Source organism: Papio anubis, chromosome X, assembly GCF_008728515.1.
Source record: "Papio anubis isolate 15944 chromosome X, Panubis1.0, whole genome shotgun sequence".
Classification (NCBI taxonomy): domain Eukaryota; kingdom Metazoa; phylum Chordata; class Mammalia; order Primates; family Cercopithecidae; genus Papio; species Papio anubis.
Genome location: NC_044996.1, coordinates 13,865,465 through 13,888,601, shown reverse-complemented (window position 1 = coordinate 13,888,601; position 23,137 = coordinate 13,865,465). Strand labels below are relative to the sequence as shown.

Below are 23,137 nucleotides of genomic sequence, written 5' to 3'. Positions count from 1 at the left end.
AATCTTCATTAATCTAGGATAGTTTCCCTGCCCACCCCACCCCCCGCTTTTTAAAAATAATTAGCTGGGTTCAGGCCAGCTGTCTTCTAGATTGTTCCGCAATCTGGATTTAATGATTGATTCTTCCGATAAAATATTTTTGGCTAGTACTTAAATAGATGACGTGCGCTTCCCATTTCATCACATCGAAAGACACATTTCAGTTTGTGCTGTATTGGTCAAGTAACATTGTTTTGTATTTTTAACTCGTCAAGGCAGAGGTATTCCAAATCACTCCATTAGTACCGTACATTTTTTCTTTATATTTACCTTTGCAGTTTCATAAGTACTACTCAAAAGTCCCGTGAATATTCGCTTCCAGTTCTGCCTAATGTGGTTTTGAATATTGGCATTGATGATTCTTGCCTAAATCTGTTATTATACTGATGGTTTCTTTCTTTTCTTTCTTTCTTTCTTTCTTTCTTATTTATTTATTTATTTATTTGGAGATGGAGTCTCGCTCTGTCACCCAGGCTGGAGTGTAGTGGCACGATCTCGGCTCACTGCAACCTCTACCTCTAGAGTTCAAGCAATTCTCCTGCCTCAGCCTCCCAAGTAGCTGGGATTACGGGCGCCTGTCACCATGAGCAGCTAATTTTTGTATTTTTAGTAGAGACGAAGTTTCACCATATTGGCCAGGCTGGTCTCGAACCCCTGACCTCAGGAGATCCACCTGTGTCGGCCTCCCAAAGTTCTGGGATTACAGGCAAAGTACTGGGATTACAGGTGTGAGTCACCGTGCCCGGCCTGTACTGATGGCTTCTAAATGGTCAGTTACAAATTCTGTCATTCTTTACACGTGTATATTCTTTTAGAAAAAAAGCAGTTTCTTTTCTGTTATTCTTCTGGAACAAAGCAGTTACCCTCTCCATTACCACTTTTTGTTTTTTACTATCACTGTGGACTCATGGATTTTTTTTATTCTATATTTTATAGTCAATGACCATTATTATTCCTTTTGATGTTCAAATTGTACCAGATTTAGCCAGTGAGAGCCCTTTCAAGCCATCTCCTGTGTCTTTTTGATGTGTTCTCATCGTTCTTCAAGTGCTTTTTGGCTCATAATACAAGATACTTCAATCTCACTTGTATTTTTCCTGCCCCTTATATAGCGTCAGCTATTTTTCCAGTAAAACTTGGTTTCTTTTAGTAGGTAACAGTATTTAGAAACTAATAGCTGGGCATTAGATGTACTCATTGCAGCTGCCGTATCATATTAATTGCTACTGGGATGCCATTGCCTCCTTTCTGTTGACGGACCTAGGAAGATTTGTCTTAGGAAATCATGAGTTCATACTAAAACTTCCAATTCAAATCTGTCACTACAGGTTTCTTTAGGATTCTCTTCACTTTCTCAGATTCATATCTGTATCTCCTTTCTCCTATAGTGAGAACTCTGGTTCCAAAAAAAACACACACAAAAAATGCATTTACTCCTTTGTTCTAACCATGCAGAATATACACACGTGGTGTGTGTGTGTGTGTGTGTGTATGTATGTGTCATAGTTTTAGAATTTACTTCTCCAATAACATTACCAATAATAAAGATTCTATTTAAGTTTTCTGGTCAGAACCAAATGATGACGTTTGTTAAAAATACAGATTTCTGGGCTTGCCCCTAGCCTGCCAAAACAGAATACTTGGGAACAGGTCCCCTTTAGTCCTCATTTAAAAAAATGAACACTCCAGGTGATTTAGAAGAACTCCGATGTTTGTGATTCAATGATGTTGTGATGAGGAGCTTGAGCTCTGGGTAAGAAAGGTTGGTGTCCTTGTTCCATTACTTTATCTCTTCAGTTTCTTCATCTGTGCAACGTGATGATAACAGCCTTTTCAGGTTCATCACCTGGTACTTAGAAAAGTGCCTGGCCTATAGTAAATACATAGTAAAGGTACTGATCTGTTTTTAATTATAAGATATTGAACTGAATTGCCACATACTTCCTATCTGGCAAAAATTAAATTAGTTTTAAAAGCAGTTTATGTCATGATGTAATGTTGTAAAGTTTTTCTGAAGTGAATACATTTGTGAAAATAGAAGTAAAATTTTTCTGAAAGCTACACCATAAAGATAAATGTGCATGATCAGTTGAGATATACGAATATATGTTTATATATTTTACAATTTAAGTAGGTATTTCTTTACTTCTTCCACCCATTGGGAGTCCAGTATTTTGGGGCAGATCATGTAACAACTCTAATGATAATGTTACCCAAAACTGATGAAAAAAAGAAGAATAACTTTGACAAAATACTTCTATTTTTGCAGCCTGCGCATATTATTACATTATGAACTTTTAAAGGGAGGATGGACTATTTTTTATTCACTTTTATAATCCCTGTCTGCAGCACCATATTTTGACTGTGGTGATACAGGAATACCTCACTTTGTGGCACGACACATATTTGTGGGATGAATGAATCGTTCTTTCTCTCTTTTTTATTGTAGGAAAAAATATGTAACAAAAAATTTCCACTTGATTTTAACTGTACAGTTTGGTAGCATTGAGCAGATTCATATTAGAACAGGGTTCTACTGACAGCATTGTACCAAGTGAGGGGACCAGAAAAATTTCTGCTTTTCACTGTGGAATGTCATTTGAATCAGAAATCTTCTTCTGGGGACTTTGTTATTTGAATTTCTAACTTTCCTTATTACTTGCCTGGGGGAAAACGCATACTGAACAACAAAATGGTAATGTTCATCCTCAGAGACTAGACCTTGTCAATGTTCTGTGATGCCTAGTAGGACCACTGCAGGGAAAAAAAAAAGTTAATGGGACTGTTGCTAGGAGACGGGAGAGCCAAAAGCTCATAGTCTTGTAGGGGTTCCTCTGGAAATCAAGGCAACTTCAGTGTGTTTTGGATTAGAGGTTTAGCTATTAAAATCTGCCCTTTGATGAGCATGCACATTTTAGCATATAATGTTTAGTATGATTTCATGTTTTTGGAGAATTCTTGAGGATAATCTCAAGGCCTTTCATTTCTTTCCATAGGGATAATCCCTTTTTCAGAGCACATCTCATTTCCAAGTGGCTGTTGGGCTGCTGTTTGCCCCCACTCCTTCAGTGCGACAGACAGCCTCAGAGCTGGTGGGGAGACAGCGTGCCGCTGGTAAGTCGCTGAGAAATATTTTGTAAAACAGATATCCAGACTAAGATTTTTAAAGCAAGTGACATGTTTTGATGGAAGAGAATAATGCAGAACTGTGTAGGAATCCCTGATTCTAATCGGCAGCATTGGGAAATGGATTAATTAAATTCTAAATATCACCTGGTCATTTTTCTAGTTTAAAGCTTGTTTCTTAAATGACGGAGTTGCTAGGAGGAAATATAGAAACTTCCCCCTTGTGATTCTTGTAAAATATTTCCTAAAATAAGATTTAATGAAGATGTTACTAAATTGGAAAATTGCTTTCAGAATTGTACCTCAGCTTTATGATATTTGTATTTGACGTGATGAAATGGGTTATGATTCAAGATGTTCTCAAACCTGGTTTATTTTCTCAGTGCGGGGAGACCATAAGAAAAATATTTTGCAATGCAGGAAAGGATACGATGCCTTATTTTTTAAATTAAGAAAGTCGTGTGACGGGATGGCTGTACTAGAGAAAAATGAGGAAGAGGGCAGTTTGTAATAATGTTCAGACTGATTGCTTCATGTGAGATATGAACGTGTATTCAATGAGGAACATTAAAATTTGGCTTTAGGATGAAAAAAATCATGAAAAAGTAATAATGAATATTATGATTGTGCCTTCATTGGAAAAAATTCATTTGTATTTTTGGACAGCAATTTATACAGTAAAGACAGAGTGTTCTCAGTGCTTCTTTTTTTGAAAAGGGATGTGAGACAGATAGCAGAGATTCTTATCAACAAAGCTTTTATGTTTGTTTCTGAAACATTCCTGAAAATGTCTATGCTTTTGTAGCTCTGTTTCTGCAAGAAAAATGGAAAAAAAAAAAAAAAAAAAAAAAAAACAAGTGAAGTGGGGGTTATTTCTCTGAAATTCAAATGGACCCTTGAACATGAGGAAAAGAAAAATGATAGATAAATAGATTCGATTTTTAGTTAGATGACAAAACAGCAGCAATCAAGGAGGAAAAATAGGAATGAAAAAGCTTAAAAGAAAGTCCTCAGGATGGGCCATTTTCCCAAGTTGAACATGTCTGCTGGTAGCATGTTTTGCAGAGGGAAAGGGAGAGAACATACTGGAGGCAAAGGGAGGGGGTGTTGAACAGAGCACTGCGGCAAAGAGAGTGACTGACGCATCCAGGGACATGTGACCATTCTCTGGTGTAGCGAAGAAAATTTGCCAGGACTCCATCTTGTATAAGAAATTCTATACATACTGACATGCAAATAATGCTATAATCTTTCTGTAGTACATAATGAGCTCGTTTTGCGTGATCCTCCGCTGGCCTATACTGGTATTTTGTCTTTGCTTCTACACCCTCCTCTCTGTGCTTCCGGTGCTTTTATATACTTACTAAAATATTAAAAATGATGTTTTCCCCTTTATTATAAAAATATCATAGTCATTGTAGTAAATTTTGAATAATTTAAAGATGACTATAAAAATTACCCATAATCCCATAACTTTAGAGATAATTACTGTTAATCTTATTACTGTCAGTCTCTTTTCTCTGAATATATGCAAATAAATGCATAGAAATATATATTTTATAAAAATAAAGATCACATGTACATACAATTTTTAGCCTGTTTTATCCATTAAATATATATTGGGAGCAATTCCCCATATTTTAAAATATTTCACAAGAATATGATGTTTTGTGGATGTGTAATTTTCTATCATATAGATGTCCCACTAAATGTCTGATTATTTAATGTTTATATGTACATTATTTTTGCTGTTATAAATAACTGAAGGAATATCTTTTCATATAAATCTCTATGTGCTTTTCTGGTTTTTTCTCCCTAGGAAAAATTCATAGACATGGAATTCCTGGATCAAATGGTATGAATCAGTTTGAGGTTTCTTCCTCCCAACACCTATCATCTAATTCATTTATTATATGTGGTATAAACATTATTTTCCAGCCATTGTTTTCCTATTAATTTTTACCATTTATGGTGGTGATTTTTTTGATATTTTACAGTTTTACATGTTAGATTTCCATATCTGACCATTTTAAATGTTGTGATTTTTTTCTTTCCTTTGATTAGTGTATTCACCTGTATTTTTTCTAGTTATTTAATTGCTTCATTTTTTTACAATTAACTCTTTAATCCACCTAGAATTCATTTTGATATATGGTATACAGTAGGATTAAATTTTTTTTCCCCCTAATAGGTCACCGATTGTTTCAGCATCACTTATTGAATAATCCAACGCAACAACTGTTTTTCCATTAGATAGGGTGTAGCTTTCCACAGGTCGGCCATTTTCTCTTTACCCAAGATGGTTACATTTCGCAATAGTGCTCCTACCTTCCTGCAGCTTCTGACAGCATACTAGAGCACCATGTTTGTGCATGTGCCTTTCAAAAATCCTAGGCACATGCAGATTAGGGCAGTATTTTAAGCAGGATTTTTTTTTCATTTTAACTGTGTTACTGTTTGTCACATTCTTGTTGCAAATTAAAATTAAGGAATCCAAATACAGGAAACCACGGTTTCAGGTGTGCTATTCCTCTTGGGCACACCTGATATCCCAATTGTGTGTTAAAAAAAAATGCCCCCGGGGTTAAAGTTCCTCCTTCAACCTCTTTTTTTTACTCTTCAGATACTCAGTGAGTTAAAGTTGCCTCCACTCAGTTCCTGGAATTTTCTAGAATGATATAAGAGGGACATACAAGAAATGTATGAGGAGTAGAAGTAAATAATGTTTGCCAGCCTGTTGCTGGTCGCAGTTTCACGTAGGGTTTTAAAGGAGCTAGGGTGAGTCCTAATCCATGCCACCACTGCCATTACCTCTCCTAGACAGGGACACACCCCAGTGGGCCACGTCTTTTCACTGCAGGTGTAAGGCTCAAGACATAAAGCAAGGAGTTTTTTAGTAGGAGATGGGTTAAATATTGCCCAGAGAGATCTGACAATTAAAATCACTTGCTGCCTATTACCAACCTTCTCCTGGGTCCCCAACGAAGCTTTCTTTCTCTGTTGACTTCTGCTCCGGGCCTCTAGCTTTACTAATTCTGGAAGAAAACAAAAGGGCGGGGCGGGGCAGGGCGGGGGCGCGTGAGTGGGAGGCTGCCTTGCCCGCGGTTATTGCAAGGGGCTCCTTTGGCTGACAGCCTCAGTCCCAGTAGTTTCCTGACTTGCCGCATTAGACTGTGTTTTGTTTATGAGGAGGTTGGTTTCCCTGGCAATGGCAGCTCGCCAGGGCATGCGCATTTGCTCCACTGCAGTAGCAGAATGCGGCTGTGAGGCCAGGGGAGGGGTCCTGAGGGCCGCAGTGGCTGGAGTTATTTGGCAGACATGACGTCAGTTTTTCTGAGTTAAGCTGCCATGGTTATTGTATATGGAGCATTTTTTTTTTAATAAAGCTTGGAAGGCTTTTAGCCGCTCCTTTTCTTTCCTCCCAAATTAACTGCTCTCTATATGCTCACCAGTGACTTTTTAAGGTTTGAGGCCACCGATGCCCTCAGGGCCCCGAGGGGAATCATAATAGTAGGAGAACGGGAAACAGACTGCCTGGTTTCAAGCCTCGGCTGCTTGCTCGCTGCATGACTGTGGGACGGTAACTTAAATCTCTCGGGTTCCTCAGATGTAAAACGGGGATGCTAACGGCATGTTTAGAACAGCGCCTGGCACGTAGTAACCATTATGTAAGTGTTGTCTATTATTATTTGTAGATACTAAGGGAGACTTGCCTGGAAGCAGACTTGTATCCGCAGTGTACAAACTCATCCTTTAATGCGCACACTGGCCGGATAACACAAACACACATTTACTCCCACAGCACACAGACTCTTTCCACAGTACACACACTTGCCTTCCAGTACACAGACATATCCAAAGGCACACCGACAAGCACCACAGCAGAAAGATTTTCCCCAGAACACACGGACACCCCACTCCCCGTATCATTAGACTCTCCCAGAGGCACATATGTACTCCTTCATGCAGAGACTCACCTAAGGCACACTGACGCACCCCGCGTGACACAGACTTGCCCCCCCCCCCCACATAAGGACTCTACTATGACACAGGGACAATCCCAGCATCATGCACTGTTCCCACATCACACGAACCCTTTCTAGGAAACACACAGCATGCAGACTTACCCCATAGAACATGGCTTCCCCGACAAGCACACATACTCTCAAGGCCAGTAGCCTCACCCCAGAGCACATAGACTTTCTCCAGAGTATACAGCTTCTTCCCACAGGAAACAGACTCTCCCCGGGGCACACAGACACCCCTGAGATCACACACTCTCACCGCAGATCCTAGACTCATCTTAGAGCACAGGGACTCTTGCCAAGAAACAGACTTTCCCGAGAACAGACTCATGAGACAGCTTGAAGACCCGCATCGCAACGTAGACTCTCCCACAACAGACAGACTCACCCCATTGTGTACAGACAAGCACCACAGGCCACAGACCATCACATCAGGACACAGACTTGCCCAGCACTACACAGACACTCCCTAGAGCACGTAGAATCACCCCACAAAGCACAGACTAAACCCATACTACAGAGACTCCCCCTATAGCTTTCAGACAAGTTTACCCCACCACAAAGACATGCGACAGTACGTCTTACAACATCTATCACTCCTTGATGCACAGGATTGGGCCACAGCACACAAACTTGTCCTACAGTGCACAGATTCCTGTCACAAAAGACACACTCACCACACAATACAAATACTTGCTCCAGCCGGCCGTGGTGACTCACGCCTGTAATCCCAGCACCTTGGGATTACAAAGTAGCACAAGCTGCTGCCTACAAAACAGGAGATGCCCAGCCATGCACAGAGATTCACCAAAATGCACAGATTCACCCATCAATATAAATACTTGCCTCACAACTCACGCAAACACCATCGAGCACTGAGACTCACCCTAAGTGTACACACAAGCCCTTCGGGGCACAGACTTACTCTGTAACATACCACAGACTTACTCTGTAACATACTGAATCATATCCGCCACACTTAGATGTGCCTTATGATTCACAGTGATGCGTGTAAATGCATAGATTGCTTCCACAATGCATAGAATTGCATCATAACACAGACTTAACTCCACAGTGCAAAACTGACGGTGCACATAAACATTTCCCAGTCGGTAGACATACAACACACATATTGCCCCTCCAATGTAAAGATTTCCATCATGGTGGACAGATGTGCTTTTCCATGCTGTTGAGCTACAACTCTGGCCTACGACAACAGAAATACAGCTTGTGTAATAGTTACCAGCAAGGCCTCTAGATCCATACTAACTGGGTTTGAATCGAGGTCCCATCCCTTGCTGATTGTATCACCTCGGGTAAGTATATTTCTTTGTTCTTTAGTTTATGCAACTGTGAAACAAAGATAACAGTAGTGCCTACTTCAGAGAGTTGTTGTGAATAATAAATACATTAAGATTTGTTAAGTGCTTAGTACACTGCCTGGCACATACTGACAATTAGAATTGTTAATTTATATTACAGCCATCACTGTCATTACTACCAAAACAAAAAAAGGCCTACCCCAGACGTCTAGAATCATCTGACAACACGAAGGCTCACCATATAGTATACAGATTAGCTCTAGAACATCTAGAAACACTCGACAGACACAGACACCCCGCCATAGTACCCACTTACCCTACAGACCGGAACCCTAACCAGACATCACTCACAATACACAGAATTGCATCACAAGTAAGAACTTTGTGCACAGGCTTGCTGTATAACACATCCCACAATACCCAGACTGGAAGCCAGGCTGTGTGTTGTACCCAGCCTTGCCCCACAAGGCACAGGCCCACAACACACACACACACACACACACACACCCTAACCTCATAGATATGCCCTACATCACACAAACACACCTTATCACACACATATTTTTGTTTCACATGTGGATACCCCTGCTCCTCACAAACATGTTCCAAAATACATGCTCCTAAAATTGGCAGCATCACATGATAATACAGAGCCCCCATTCCACAACACTTTTTTGTTGTTGTTGTTTTGTTTTTGTTTCTGTTTTTGTTTTTGAGACAGCGACTCACTCTGTCGCCCAGGCTGGAGTGCAGTGGCGCAATCTCGGCTCACTGCAGCCTCTGCCTCCCAGGTTCAATCAGTTCTCCTGCCTCAGCCTCCTGAGTAGCTGGGACTACAGGCATGTCCACGCCTGGCTAATTTTTTATATTTTTAGTAGAGATGGGGTTTCACCATGTTGGCCCGAATAGTCTTGATCTCCTGACCTCAGGTGATCTGCCCACCTCAACCTCCCAAAGTGCTGGGATTACAGGTGGGAGCCACCATGCCCGGCCACAACACATTTTACACTTATCTCATGCTTGTCTCATAAAGAACTACATGCCCCACATCGCCTAAGTTGCCCGTAAATCTGACTTGCCGAACACTACCACACATATGACCAGGCCCCACACTACACAGATTTGCTCTGTAATACCTAGATAAGTCCTACCATGCAGAGATATCCCCCTAAACAGAAAACCAGCCTAAATGCACAGTGTCACATCACAACAGACACACAAACTCATCCCATAACATGCAGACTTGCACGAAAACACGCAGACTCCACAAAGCAAACCCATGCCCACAATGCTAAAACCTACCACACAGTGCCCAGATTGGCACAAGACAAAGACTAGCTTCAACTCATCTAGTCTCAACCCACGTGATACAAAACTTGCTCTACAATGGTTAAAAGCTTATACTCAGGTCTCAGACTGCCTGAGTTACAATCCCACATGCATCACTTACTAGTTGTGTGACCTTGGAAAGGTTTCTGGAACTCTCTGTGCCCTAGTTTTCTCAGCTATTTGTTAGGAATAATTATGTAATAGGGGTACGTATCTCTTTTAGCTGTTAAGAGGAATAAATGGGCTGGGTGTGGTGGCTCACACCTATAATCCCAACACTTTGGGAGGCCAAGACGGGCGGATTACCTGAGGTCGGGAGGTCGAGACCAGCCTGAGCAACATGGAGAAACCCCGTCTCTACTAAAAATACAAAATTAGTTGGGCGTGGTGGCGCATGCCTGTAATCCCAGCTACTCAGGAGGCCGAGGCAGGAGAATCGCTTGAACCAGGGAGGCAGAGGTTTCGGTGAGCTGAGATCATGCCATTGCACTCCAGCTTGGGCAACAAGAGTGAAACTCCGTCTCAAAGGGGGAAAAAAAAGAGGAATAAATGAGTTAATGCCTATAAAGTGTTTAGAGCAATGCTTTGTAAAGAGTTAGCGTTACTGGTGTTAGCTGATCAGGTTGTCATTGTTACTCCACACGGAACTGGAGCATAAAGGTAAGACTCAATCTAAAACAACTCGAATCAACCCACAATGCATCGAATATCCCTCAGAAAGCACAGAATCGCATCACAATGAATACTCTCACCACTCTTTTCCTATAACACCCATATTGAGTGCACCTATTTTTTTTTTTTTTTTTTTTTCCAGACGGAGTCTGCTCTTGTCGCCCAGGTTGGAGTGCAGTGGTGTGATTTCAGCTCACTGCAACCTCCACCTTCTGGGTTCAAGCAATTCTCTTGCCTCAGCCTCCCGACTAGCTGGGATTACGGGCCCACCACCACACGCGGCTAATTTTTGTACTTTTAGTAGAGATGGGGTTTCGCCATGTTGGCCAGGCTGGTCTCGAACTCTTGACCTCAGGTGATCCACCCATCTCTGTCTCCCAAAGTGCTGAGATTACAGGCATGAGCCACCGCGCCCAGCCTGACTGCACCTATTCTGTAATGCCCAGAAGCATCTATCGTATAGAGTTTCTGCATAACACCTAGACTTGTCACACAACACTTAGACACACTACAGTGCGCAACATACCCATGAAACAAAAACTCATTCATACAAAGAGTCGTCTCAGTTTAAGCAAATGCACGCTATCACACACATACATGCCCTCCAATACACATACTCACCCCAGAACACCACGTTGGCTCCGCAACACAAGGAACTCACTTCAAAATCTCTAGAAACAATCCACAAGCCATAGACTTCTCCAATATGCAGAACAGCATCTCACCACATAAACGTGACTACAATTAACAGACAAGAAACCAGGACATGCCCCATAACACATACATTATCCCCATGACATAAATGCTGGTCCAACAAAATGCTGTCTTGCCTATACAACACTAAGATGTGCTTCGTAAAATACAAACTTGTTTGACAACACAAATTAAAATATTTCAACATGCACATATATACTCCATCACACACAGACTTGCTCTACAACACACCAACACACCCCATATCACCTAGACTTGACCCAAAACACATGGCAATACCCGATAAACAGTCACTCCTTTTTTTTTTTTGAGACGGAGTCTTGCTCTGTTGCCCAACCTGGAGTGTAATGGCGCGATCTTGGATCACTGCAACCTCCACCTTTCAGGTTCTAGCGATTTTCCTGCTGCAGCCTCCCTAGCAGCTGGGACTACAGGTGTGCACCACCATGCCCAGCTAATTTTTGTATTTTTAGTAGAGACTAGGTTTCATTTTGTCCAGGCTGGTCTCGAACTCGTGACCTCAGGTGATCCACCTGTCTCGGCCTCGCAAAGTGCTGGGATTACGGGCATGAGCCACTGCGCCTGGCCTCAGTCTCTCCCTTTAACACACAGACTGGCCACACAAAATAGCCTCTTCCTGCTACAACTTCCCTCACAGCAGCACATCCCACAACGGATGGTCCACATACAGAGAAACACAGTATGCAGATATGTTCTGCAACACACAGCCTTCCTGGACAAGACCTAGACTCGCCTGGAAACACCCAGATCCATTTTACATCTTAAAGACTCACATCCCAGGCCAGGTGTGGTGGCTTATGCCTGTAATCCCAGCACTTTGGGAGGCCGAGGTGGGCAGATCACGAGGTTAGGAGTTCGAGACCAGCCTGGCCAACATGGCGAAACCCCGACTCTACTAAAAATACAAAAATTAGCTGGGCATGGTGGCAGGCACCTGTAATCGCAACTACTCAAGAGGCTGAGGCAGGAGAATCACTTGAACCTGGGAGGTGGAGGTTGCAGTGAGCCGAGACTGCACCATTGCACTCCAGCCTGGGTGACGGAGCGAGACTCCATCTCAAAAAAAAAAAAAAAAAGATTCAAATCCCAGATTAGTCTGCCAACCCATGGACATGCTCCACAGTGCATGGATAGAACCACAATGCATGGACATGCGTTACCACACATGGAACTACACAGACTCTACCTTTAACACACAAACGGTCTCCATAAAACACTTCCTTGTCTCTTCAAAACTTAGCTTAATATCAGAAGAAATGCTCGAAAATACACATAGACTCAACAAGGCATAGAAATACCCCCCTTCAACTAGCCTTGTCACTTAACACTGAGACTCATCTGAAACATAGAGATTCATTATGCCACACCTAGAATGGCCCCCCAGAACCCAGACTAATTCCAGAACACCCAAATAGGAGCCACAGTATATGGACATAACTCTACATATACAAATCCTTCCTACAACATAACTAATCCCACACAACAGTTTCTTGCTCCACAACACCAACACTAACCTCCCTGTGCATAGAATTGCTGGACAATACAGACACTTCCTACAATTACAGATATGATTCACAATACTAAGACTTGCTGTAACACATGCCAACTTATCCAAGCCACACAGAATCACAACATTATAGGTATTATCGGACATGTCTGTATATTTTGGGGACAACTGAATTTACCCCATGACACCCAGCCTTCCCCAAAATACATGGACATGTCCCATAATACATATAATTTCGAGACAACAAAGACTGGTCCTGAAAAATAGGTTCTTTATTTCATAACACCAACACTTAGCTGAGAGCACACAGAAATGCTGAGCAAAACATGCATAAAACCCCACGATGCATACACATGCCCTACAACATGCAAAGTCACTTCATAACACACAATCTCACTGCAACACTCCAACCCAGGGACTCACCCTGAGACGCTCGGACTAACACATCACATCCAGATCTACCCCCACCTAACCCTAATTGCCCCATGTCACCAGACTTACATTGCAATAGCCAGACTTGACCTGCAATAGTCTGATTTGCCCCATAACAGCTAGACAAGACTATCCACACAATACATACAAAGACCCCCAAAATGTTTGCTTGTCTCCACAACACTGACAGTTTCTTAAGAACACATGCAGATGCTGGAAAATACACAACCAAGTCCTGCAGCACCAAGAGATGTGCCTGTAACACCCAGATTGCCACACGACACCCAGAATGGCTCTGCAAAACTCCAGAGTGCACCACAACAAGAATACATGCCTTGCAACACCAGATCATGCCTTACACCAGCAGTCCCCAACCCATTTGGCACCAGGGACCACTTTTGTGGAAGACAGTTTATCCACGGACTGGGAGTGAGGTGGGAGGGGTGGTTTTGGGATGAAACTGTTCTGCCTCAGATCATCAGGCATTAGATTCTCATAAGGAGTACACAACCTTGATCCCTCTCATGCACGGTTCACAGTCGGGTTCACACCCTTATGAGAATCTAATGCTGTAGCTGATCTGACAGGAGGCAGAGCGCAGGTGGTAATGCTTGCTCACTCACTGCTTGCCTCCTGCTGTGTGGCCTGGTCCCTAGCAGGCCATAGAGTGGTACTGGTCCGTGGCCCAGGGGTTGGGGATCCCTGCCTTACACCACATGTTGTGCTCCGTAATACACAAACCGTCCTAATAACATAGACTAACTCTGTACTTACTTGCCTCAATAACATTAAGACATGCCTTAGAAAACATAGAAATGTTGGATAACATACAGAAAAAAAACACATAAATAACAGATATACCCTATACCACTTACCCTCGCCTCGTAGCACTCAGGTTCACCTGTGGCAGCTACATTTACCCCCAAAATACTTAGACCTACCCCACAGCACCCAGACATGCCCCACATAACCAGAAATATCACATATCACTCAAACACCTTCCAACAACCAGACTTGCCTGGCAACCCAGACTGTCCCACAATCCATAGTCATGGCCCACAGCCAAGAGACTTCTCACAACTTACAGACTGGCCGCAAAAAGCATCTTTTTGCTTTCACAACATCAAGACTTTCCACACAGTGCATAGAAGCAATGGACAAAGTTCAGAAAACCCCAGAGTGTACTGGTATGCCTCATAACATCCAGAGTGACCCCGTAACATAGGACCTAGACTGGCCCAATAACATAAAATTAATACCGGTAATAAACAGACATGCCCTCTAATATATGAATTCATCACGCAACATGCACACTGTCCCCACAAACACCTTTTTGGTATCAAGAAGAAAAAGACTAGCTTCACAGAATGGAGAAATGCTGGACAGTGCACCTGCAGTTAAAAAAACCAACCTCACAGACATAGCATTCAGTACCCGAATGTGTTACATAATAACAGGCATCACCTTATGACACACCTATCTACCCCCCCAGCACCAGAGTAGCTCCATAAAATACCTTCTTGCTTTTACAGTGCGAAGACTCGCCTCATAGCACAAGTCTGACATACTGGAGAACACTCAGACAAAACCCTTAACATACATAAATATCACCCAGATTCACTCCACAACATGAAATCTAATCGTGTGAAACCCATGCTAGTCCCTAAAACCAGACACGCCTTATATCACCCAGTCTAGCTTCACAACAACCAGACATAATGCAAACCAGCCCCACAACTCCTGAAAATACTCCACACCCAACAAATCTTCCAACACAGAAACTTGCCGGGCAAAACAAACGCAATGGCTCACGCCTGTAATCCCAGCACTTTGGGAGGCTGAGGCGGGCAGATCACTTGAGGTTGGGAGTTCGAGACCAGTCTGACCAACATGGAGAAATCCCATCTCTACTAAAAATGCAAAATTAGTCGGGCGTGATGGTGCATCCCTGTAATCCCAGCTACTCTGGAGGCTGAGGCGGGAGAATCGCTTGAAGCCGGGAGGCAGAGGTTGCAGTGTTGCACCGTTACACTCCAGCCTGGGCAACAGAAACTCCATCTCAAAAAAAAGAAAAAAAGAAAAAAACTTCTTGACACTCTCACACCAAGACTTGCTTCAAAGCACACGAAAAGGATATAAAAGGATTGAAAACATACAGAACAACTTTGCAATGTGCAGATATACAACAGTACTCACCTCACATTACAGAGAGTCATACAACAAGATCCATGCTGGTTCCACGATACACAGACACATTCCATATGCAGACACAGACACATTCCATACACACACATGCACATTCCATACACACACACATGCACATTCCATACACATGCACATTCCATACACACACACAGACACAGTCCATATACACACACATTCCATACACATACACAGACACATTCCATACACACACACACACATTCCATACATACAGACATTCCCATATAAATACACATATCACATCTCCATATACATATAGGAGACACATTCCATACACATTCCATACACACACACAGCCTCATTCCATACACACACAAAGACACATTACACACACACACATTCCATACACACACACATCTATACACAGGCACATTCCCACAATAACAGACACATTCCACACACAGACACATTCCACACTACCATCCTCCATACACACACAGACACATCCACACACCCACGACACATTCCATACATACTGCAGACACACATTCCCCTGACACAGACACATCTCACAATACTACCACACATTCCATAGAAGACACACAGACACATTCCATACACACACACATACATACACAAACATTCCACACACATACACATTCCTCACACAAACATTCCATACACATACACAGACTCATTCCATACATACAGACACATTCCCCACACACACACAGACACATTCCATACACACAGACACATTCCATACACATACCCAGACACATTCCATACACACACACATTCCATACACACACACAGACACATTCCACACACACACATCACACACACAGACACATTCCATACACACACACAGACACATTCCACACACACACAGACACATTCCCATACACACACATTCCATACACAAATAGACACACATTCCATACACATCACACACATTCCATACACACACAGACACATTCCACACACAGACACACACATTCCATACACACATTCCATAACACACACAGACACATTCCATACACACACGTAGACACCTTTCCCCATAATACACACACAGACACACTCCATACACACACACATTCCCATACACACACATCCACACAGACACGCTCCTATACACACATACACATTCCATATTACTAATAATTTGATATCAGTCACCTATACATACACATATTCCAGGCGTTATTACATTATATTCCATATACACACACATATCGCATACACACACATTAGATAATGCTCTATACATATATACATATTCCATACACACACACGGATATCGCTCTATACATATACATATTCTCCCAGCATATACATATTCCCACACACACACACACATTCCATACACACACACAGACACGTTCCATACACACACACACATTCCATACACACACGGACACGTTCCATACACACACATTCCATACACACACACATAATTCCATACACACACAGACACATTCCATACACACACAGAGATAGTCGCCCATACACACACACATTCCACACACACACACATATTCCATAATATGGACATATTCCACATACACGCCACAGGAGACACATTCATATATACACACATATTCCTTACATGTCCCCATGTTACACCTATACATGACATTCCATACACACACCCATATTAATACACATTCGCATACACACACACTCCATGTTAATAATACACATTCCACATTATTACATATATTCCATACATGCATATTCCATACACACACACACACACATTCCACACACATACACACATATTCCATACACACACACCTATACACACATTCCATACACACACATACATTCCATACACATGCACATTCCATACACACACACACATCATTCCATACACATACAGACACATTCCATACAACACACACACGTATATTCCATACACATACAGACACATTCCATACACACACAGCCTCATTCCATACACACAACAAAGACACATCTCCACACACATACACACATTCCACACACACATTCCATACACACACACAGCCTCATTCCATACACACACAAAGACACATTCCATACACATGACACATTCTACACATTATTCACACATACATTAGGACTTTATTCCATACAACATATTCCCTTTATATCACACACATTACATTCCATACACACAAACAGACACATTCCATACACACACACAGATATTCCATACACACAGGTACAGACCCCATACACACACACATTCCACATATATATTCTATATACACACACATATTCCCATACACATTAGACATCCACACACACATATTCCATATACACACACACATCGTCCATACATACACACATATATTCTAATACTACATAAGCATTCCATACACACACACACACACGCTCCATACACACACACACACATTCCATATATCATTGGTGACACGCCCAGGCACACACATTAATAATAGACATTCCACATACACACACACATCTCCATGCACATGCCAGACACTTCCACACACACACACACTCCATCCACAGCCTCATTCCATACACACACATTGCATAATAATCAACAACACACACTCCATCATTGCGCACATTCCCATACACACACACACACCCATACACACACACACAGACACTCCATACACACACATTCCATACACACACACAGACACGTTCCATACACACTCCACACACACACAGACACATTCCACATACACACACACATTCCATACACACACACACAGACACGTTCCATACACATAGACACATTCCACACACACACTCCATACACACACACATTCCACACACACACATTCCATACACACACACATATACACACAGACACATTCCACACACACACATTCCATACACACAGACACATTCCACACACACACATTCCATACACACACAGACACATTCCACACACACCCAGACACATTCCACACACACACATTCCATACACACACACATTCCATACACACACACAGACACATTCTATACACACACAGACACATTCCACATAATACACACATCCCATACACACCATAGACTTATTCCATATAATAATACCATCCCATACACACATAGACACAGTCCACACACACACACATTCCATACACACACAGACATACCCATACACACACATAGATATCTTTCTCTACATATATATTCCATATACATATCTCCATACACACAGACACATTCCACACACACACACATTCCCACACACACATAGACTCTTATTCCCATACACACATATAGCCCACCACATCTTACATACATATTCATGATATACATTATCTCGTGACATACACACACACAGACACTCGACACACACACACACTCCATACACACATAGATCTATTCCATACACACACATATTTATATAATACATTATTATTCCATAATACTACTATTAGATATATTATACATATTACATTCCATAGACACAGTCCAATAATACCACTCCTATACACACAGAGCTACATTCCATACACACACAGACACTTTCCTCACACACACATTCCATACATACACAAAATCCCACACACACAGACACATTCCACACACACACATTCCACACACACACACAGACTCATTCCATACACACACAGACACATTCCACATCAATAACAATATCACACAACAATACAGACACATTCCATACACACACACATTCCATACACATACACACATTCCATACACACACACAGACACGTTCCATACACTAACACACATTCCATACACACACACACTCCATATTAATAATACATCTAATCTTCCATACACACACACATTCCATACACACACACACATTCCATACACACACACAGACACATTACACACACACACACATTCCATACACACACATTCCATACACACCCACAGACACGTTCCACACATTAATATCTATATACACACACAGACTCTATTCCATATGACACACACACATTCCATACAATACCATACATTCCACACACAAGGACTCCATTCCATACACACACAGACATTCACACACACAGACACATGCACACACACACACACATTCCATGGCACACAGACACATTCCCACATGCACACACACATCCTCCTGCATCAACAGGACTCATTCGCATACACACACAGGTACATTCCACAATACACACGACACATTCCACACACACATACCCATACACACACAGACACATTCCACAATACTACACACACAATAATACACACATTCCACACACATACAGATACATTCCGTATGCAGACACAGATACATTCCGTATGCATACACAGATATGTCCCCCCAAAATAGATTGTCTCCATCATATGCATATTAACCCAACGAACTATTTTTGGAACTCTGTAACACCCAAACTTGACTCACAAGACACATAAATACTGAACCACACAAACGAAACATACACTACCCACATATACGCATTGTTTGAAGGCTTGCTGCAAAATACCCAGACTTAGGCCATGATATACAGACTTGGCCCATTAACCTATACCCACTTTGAATCACAGGGACTAACAGAGCAACACTCAGACGTGGCCCACAGCCACAGACATGCCCTACCAAACAACTTTTTGCCTTCATAAATGAAGGCTTACCTCACAGGACACAGAAAGGATGAATAACACAGACAAATCAGACAACACAGAAACATGTCCCATGACACCCAGACTTGCTGCACAACATTCGGACTCACACTGTGACACGCACACTCACTCAATAAGACTGATTACTTCACAACGTACACACATAGCCCAAAACACGCAAACATGATCCATAACTGACAGACATGTCCTACAATACAGGGACATGCCGCACCATTTACAAACTCTTTCTACACTGCCAACAATTGTCTCACAATACAAAGACATTCTGGATAACACACAAATAAAAAACCACAAAGATGTGCTTCCTAGCACGCAGACTTGCCTCGCTACTTTCAGACTTACTTTATGGCACCCAGGCGTACCTTATATCCTACGCATTTACCCTGCAACACGCAGCGTGGCCACAGAATATATTTACATGTCCATGCCTCACAACATATGCACATGCCTTCCAACACATGGACACACCCACAATACACAAACGTTTTACACAACATAGACCGACCCCAAAGAATGGCATCCTAATGCACAATTACAGCCAACTCAGATCTAGCCTACAGAACAAAGACTCACCTCCCATACTTTCCACACAATTCTGAAATTTACACCAAACATTCACACTCATCACAAAATAACTCACCCCAGAACTGACGCAGCACAACGCGTAGATTTGCCCTCACTTAGAATAAACTGACAGCTCACGCTTGTCACCCAATGCCCAGACACACCTTATAATATACAGACAACCCTTTCACAATGTGGACATTGCCTAAGCAATGCACAGAATTCCATAACATCACAGAGCTCTTCCTGCAATGTCAACTTACCTCACAGCACCCAAGATTGCATCAGAACAGACACTCCACTCAAAATATATGGCTTCTTCCTCACCTCCTGGATGCACCTCACAATACACAAATATGCCTGGTAAGATACAGACTCCTCAGAAACATGAAGTATTGCATAAGAACTTACAAGCATTTCTCAAAACATACACTGCATAATTAATGGATACACAGCATCTACTCACAATCTCAAACACACAGACTTGCCTACCTCCCCATCACCCCCTGCCAGCATAGGCTTCTGCAGCAGGTCTAAGATGTACTGCAGAAAACAGACTTGCCCCACTCTGTATGGAATTCTACCCAACTTTCAAATTCATTCTATAATGTACAGACTTTCACTCTTACCTATAGCATTATCCCACAATGCAGAGACTTACTCACAAAGCAAATGATTACCTCAAAATGCACAGAGCCACCAGATAGGCACCCAAACACACAGACATGTATGACAACACCAAGAAACACTCTATAACATGCATATGAGCCCACATTGGTCTCTTCCATAACTTCCACACTAACCACTCAACACCTAGACCAACTTACTATATCACACATGCTCCATGACATAAGACTCCCAGCACAGCCCATGGAACCCCGTCACAATGAACAATTATTATTATTTTTTTTAGATGGAGTTTTGCTCTTGTTGCCCAGGCTCAAGCACAATGGCGCGATCTCGGCTCACTGCAACCTCCACCTCCTGGGTTCAAGCGATTTTCCTGTCTCAGTCTCCTGAGTAGCTGGAATTACAGGTGCCCGCCACTACTCCTGGCTAATTTTTGGTATTTTTAATAGAGACGGGGTTTCACCATGTTGGCCCGGCTGATCTCAAACTCCTGACCTCAGGTGATCTGCCCGCCTTAGCCTCCCAACGTGCTGGGATTACAGGCGTGAACCACCGTGCCCGACCGTGAACAATTTTACCTCTCAGTGCGAAAATTCACAAAATGTCAAGACTTACCCCACAGCTAATCCAATATACCGTAACACCTAAAGTTGCCTGAAGAGTCAGTCATGTACCAGAGTACTATGCATATGCCTCACAATGCCTACAGTGAACCTACAAGAAAATGACTTGCCCTATATTGCTCATACTCACACCAGGACATGACCTATAACCCACAGATAAGTTCCGTAATGCAAAAATCTCCCTAACAATGCACAGCCTCACTCTACAACAGACAATTACTCCACTATGAGAAGAAGAGATCCCAAATATTCAGCCTCACCCATAAACTCACAGTCTTGCCACACCACCTTAAGATATGTCTTACAGGCCGGGCATGGTGGCTCATGCCTGTAATCCTGGCACTTTCGGAGGCCAAGGCGAACAGATCACCTGAAGCCAGGAGTTCGAGATCAGCCTGACTAACATGGAGAAACCCCATCACTACTAAAAGTACAAAATTAGCTGGTCATGGTGGCGCACGCCTGTAATCCCAGCTACTCAGGAGGCTGAGGCAGGAGAATCACTTGAACCCGGGAGGTGGAGGTTGCAGTGAGCTGAGATCACGCCATTGCACTCGAGCCTGGGGGATAGAGCTAGACTCTGTCTCAAAAAGTAAAAAATAAAAAATAAAAGGCATGTCTTACAATGCACAAACTTCACAATACTTACATACAACTTACAGTGGACACATATACCCTATGACAGAAAGGTCTTCCTGCAAACACAAAATTGCATTCTGATGCACAGATTTACCCCCTAATGTACACAATCACTCTGCAATGCAGATGCCCCACAAAAAAACCATATGACCCCCAACACCCAAAATTACCCCAGGACTCACAGACTTGCACCACAGGATCAAGACCTACCCCATATTGTACAGATATGCTCCTCACCAAGCATGCCTTGTACGATACAGCCTCACCTCATGAGGTACCCTTGACTGAAACCCAAGATATGGGCTACAGTGTACTTACCACAGTGTACTTACCCCCACAACAACGTGGAAAACTCTCTAGTGAAAGGTGTGTCCTCCAGTGTACAAAATACCTTGCAAATTCATAGACATTCCCCACAGTCTCACAATTGCCATGTCATTTTCAGACTTTCTTCCCAATGCAGACTTACTCTAAAACACTTAGAATTAGACATACAGACTCAACCCATATGAGATTCTCCCCACAGTGCACTCACGTGCTCCACAACACTCAGACTCTTCTAGAACACACAGAATCTCATCACAACCTCACATCACCCCGCAATGTTAATGTGTGACCTACAAAACATAAAAGTGTACGTGACAATTCACAATAAGCATCAGAATGTACAGACTCGCCCCATAACACTGAGACACACACCCTGTGATCCACAGACACATCCTATCACAT

The 23,137-nt window shown here is 42.4% G+C and overlaps 1 long non-coding RNA gene across 2 annotated transcripts in view; it reads left to right on the top strand.

Annotated features, from left to right (window-relative positions):
• Window positions 1-2,812: 2,812 nt before the first annotated feature.
• The window catches only part of LOC103880928, a 66,038-nt gene continuing 45,713 nt past the window's right edge, over window positions 2,813-23,137 (top strand). Inside the window, exons 1-3 of one of the 2 annotated variants that reach the window (XR_002519531.2) lie at window positions 2,813-3,153; window positions 4,985-5,020; window positions 6,861-8,506. This is a non-coding gene — a long non-coding RNA (uncharacterized LOC103880928). The remainder of the gene's footprint in view (window positions 3,154-4,984; window positions 5,021-6,860; window positions 8,507-23,137) is intronic. The other variant, XR_002519530.2, reaches the window with a different exon arrangement.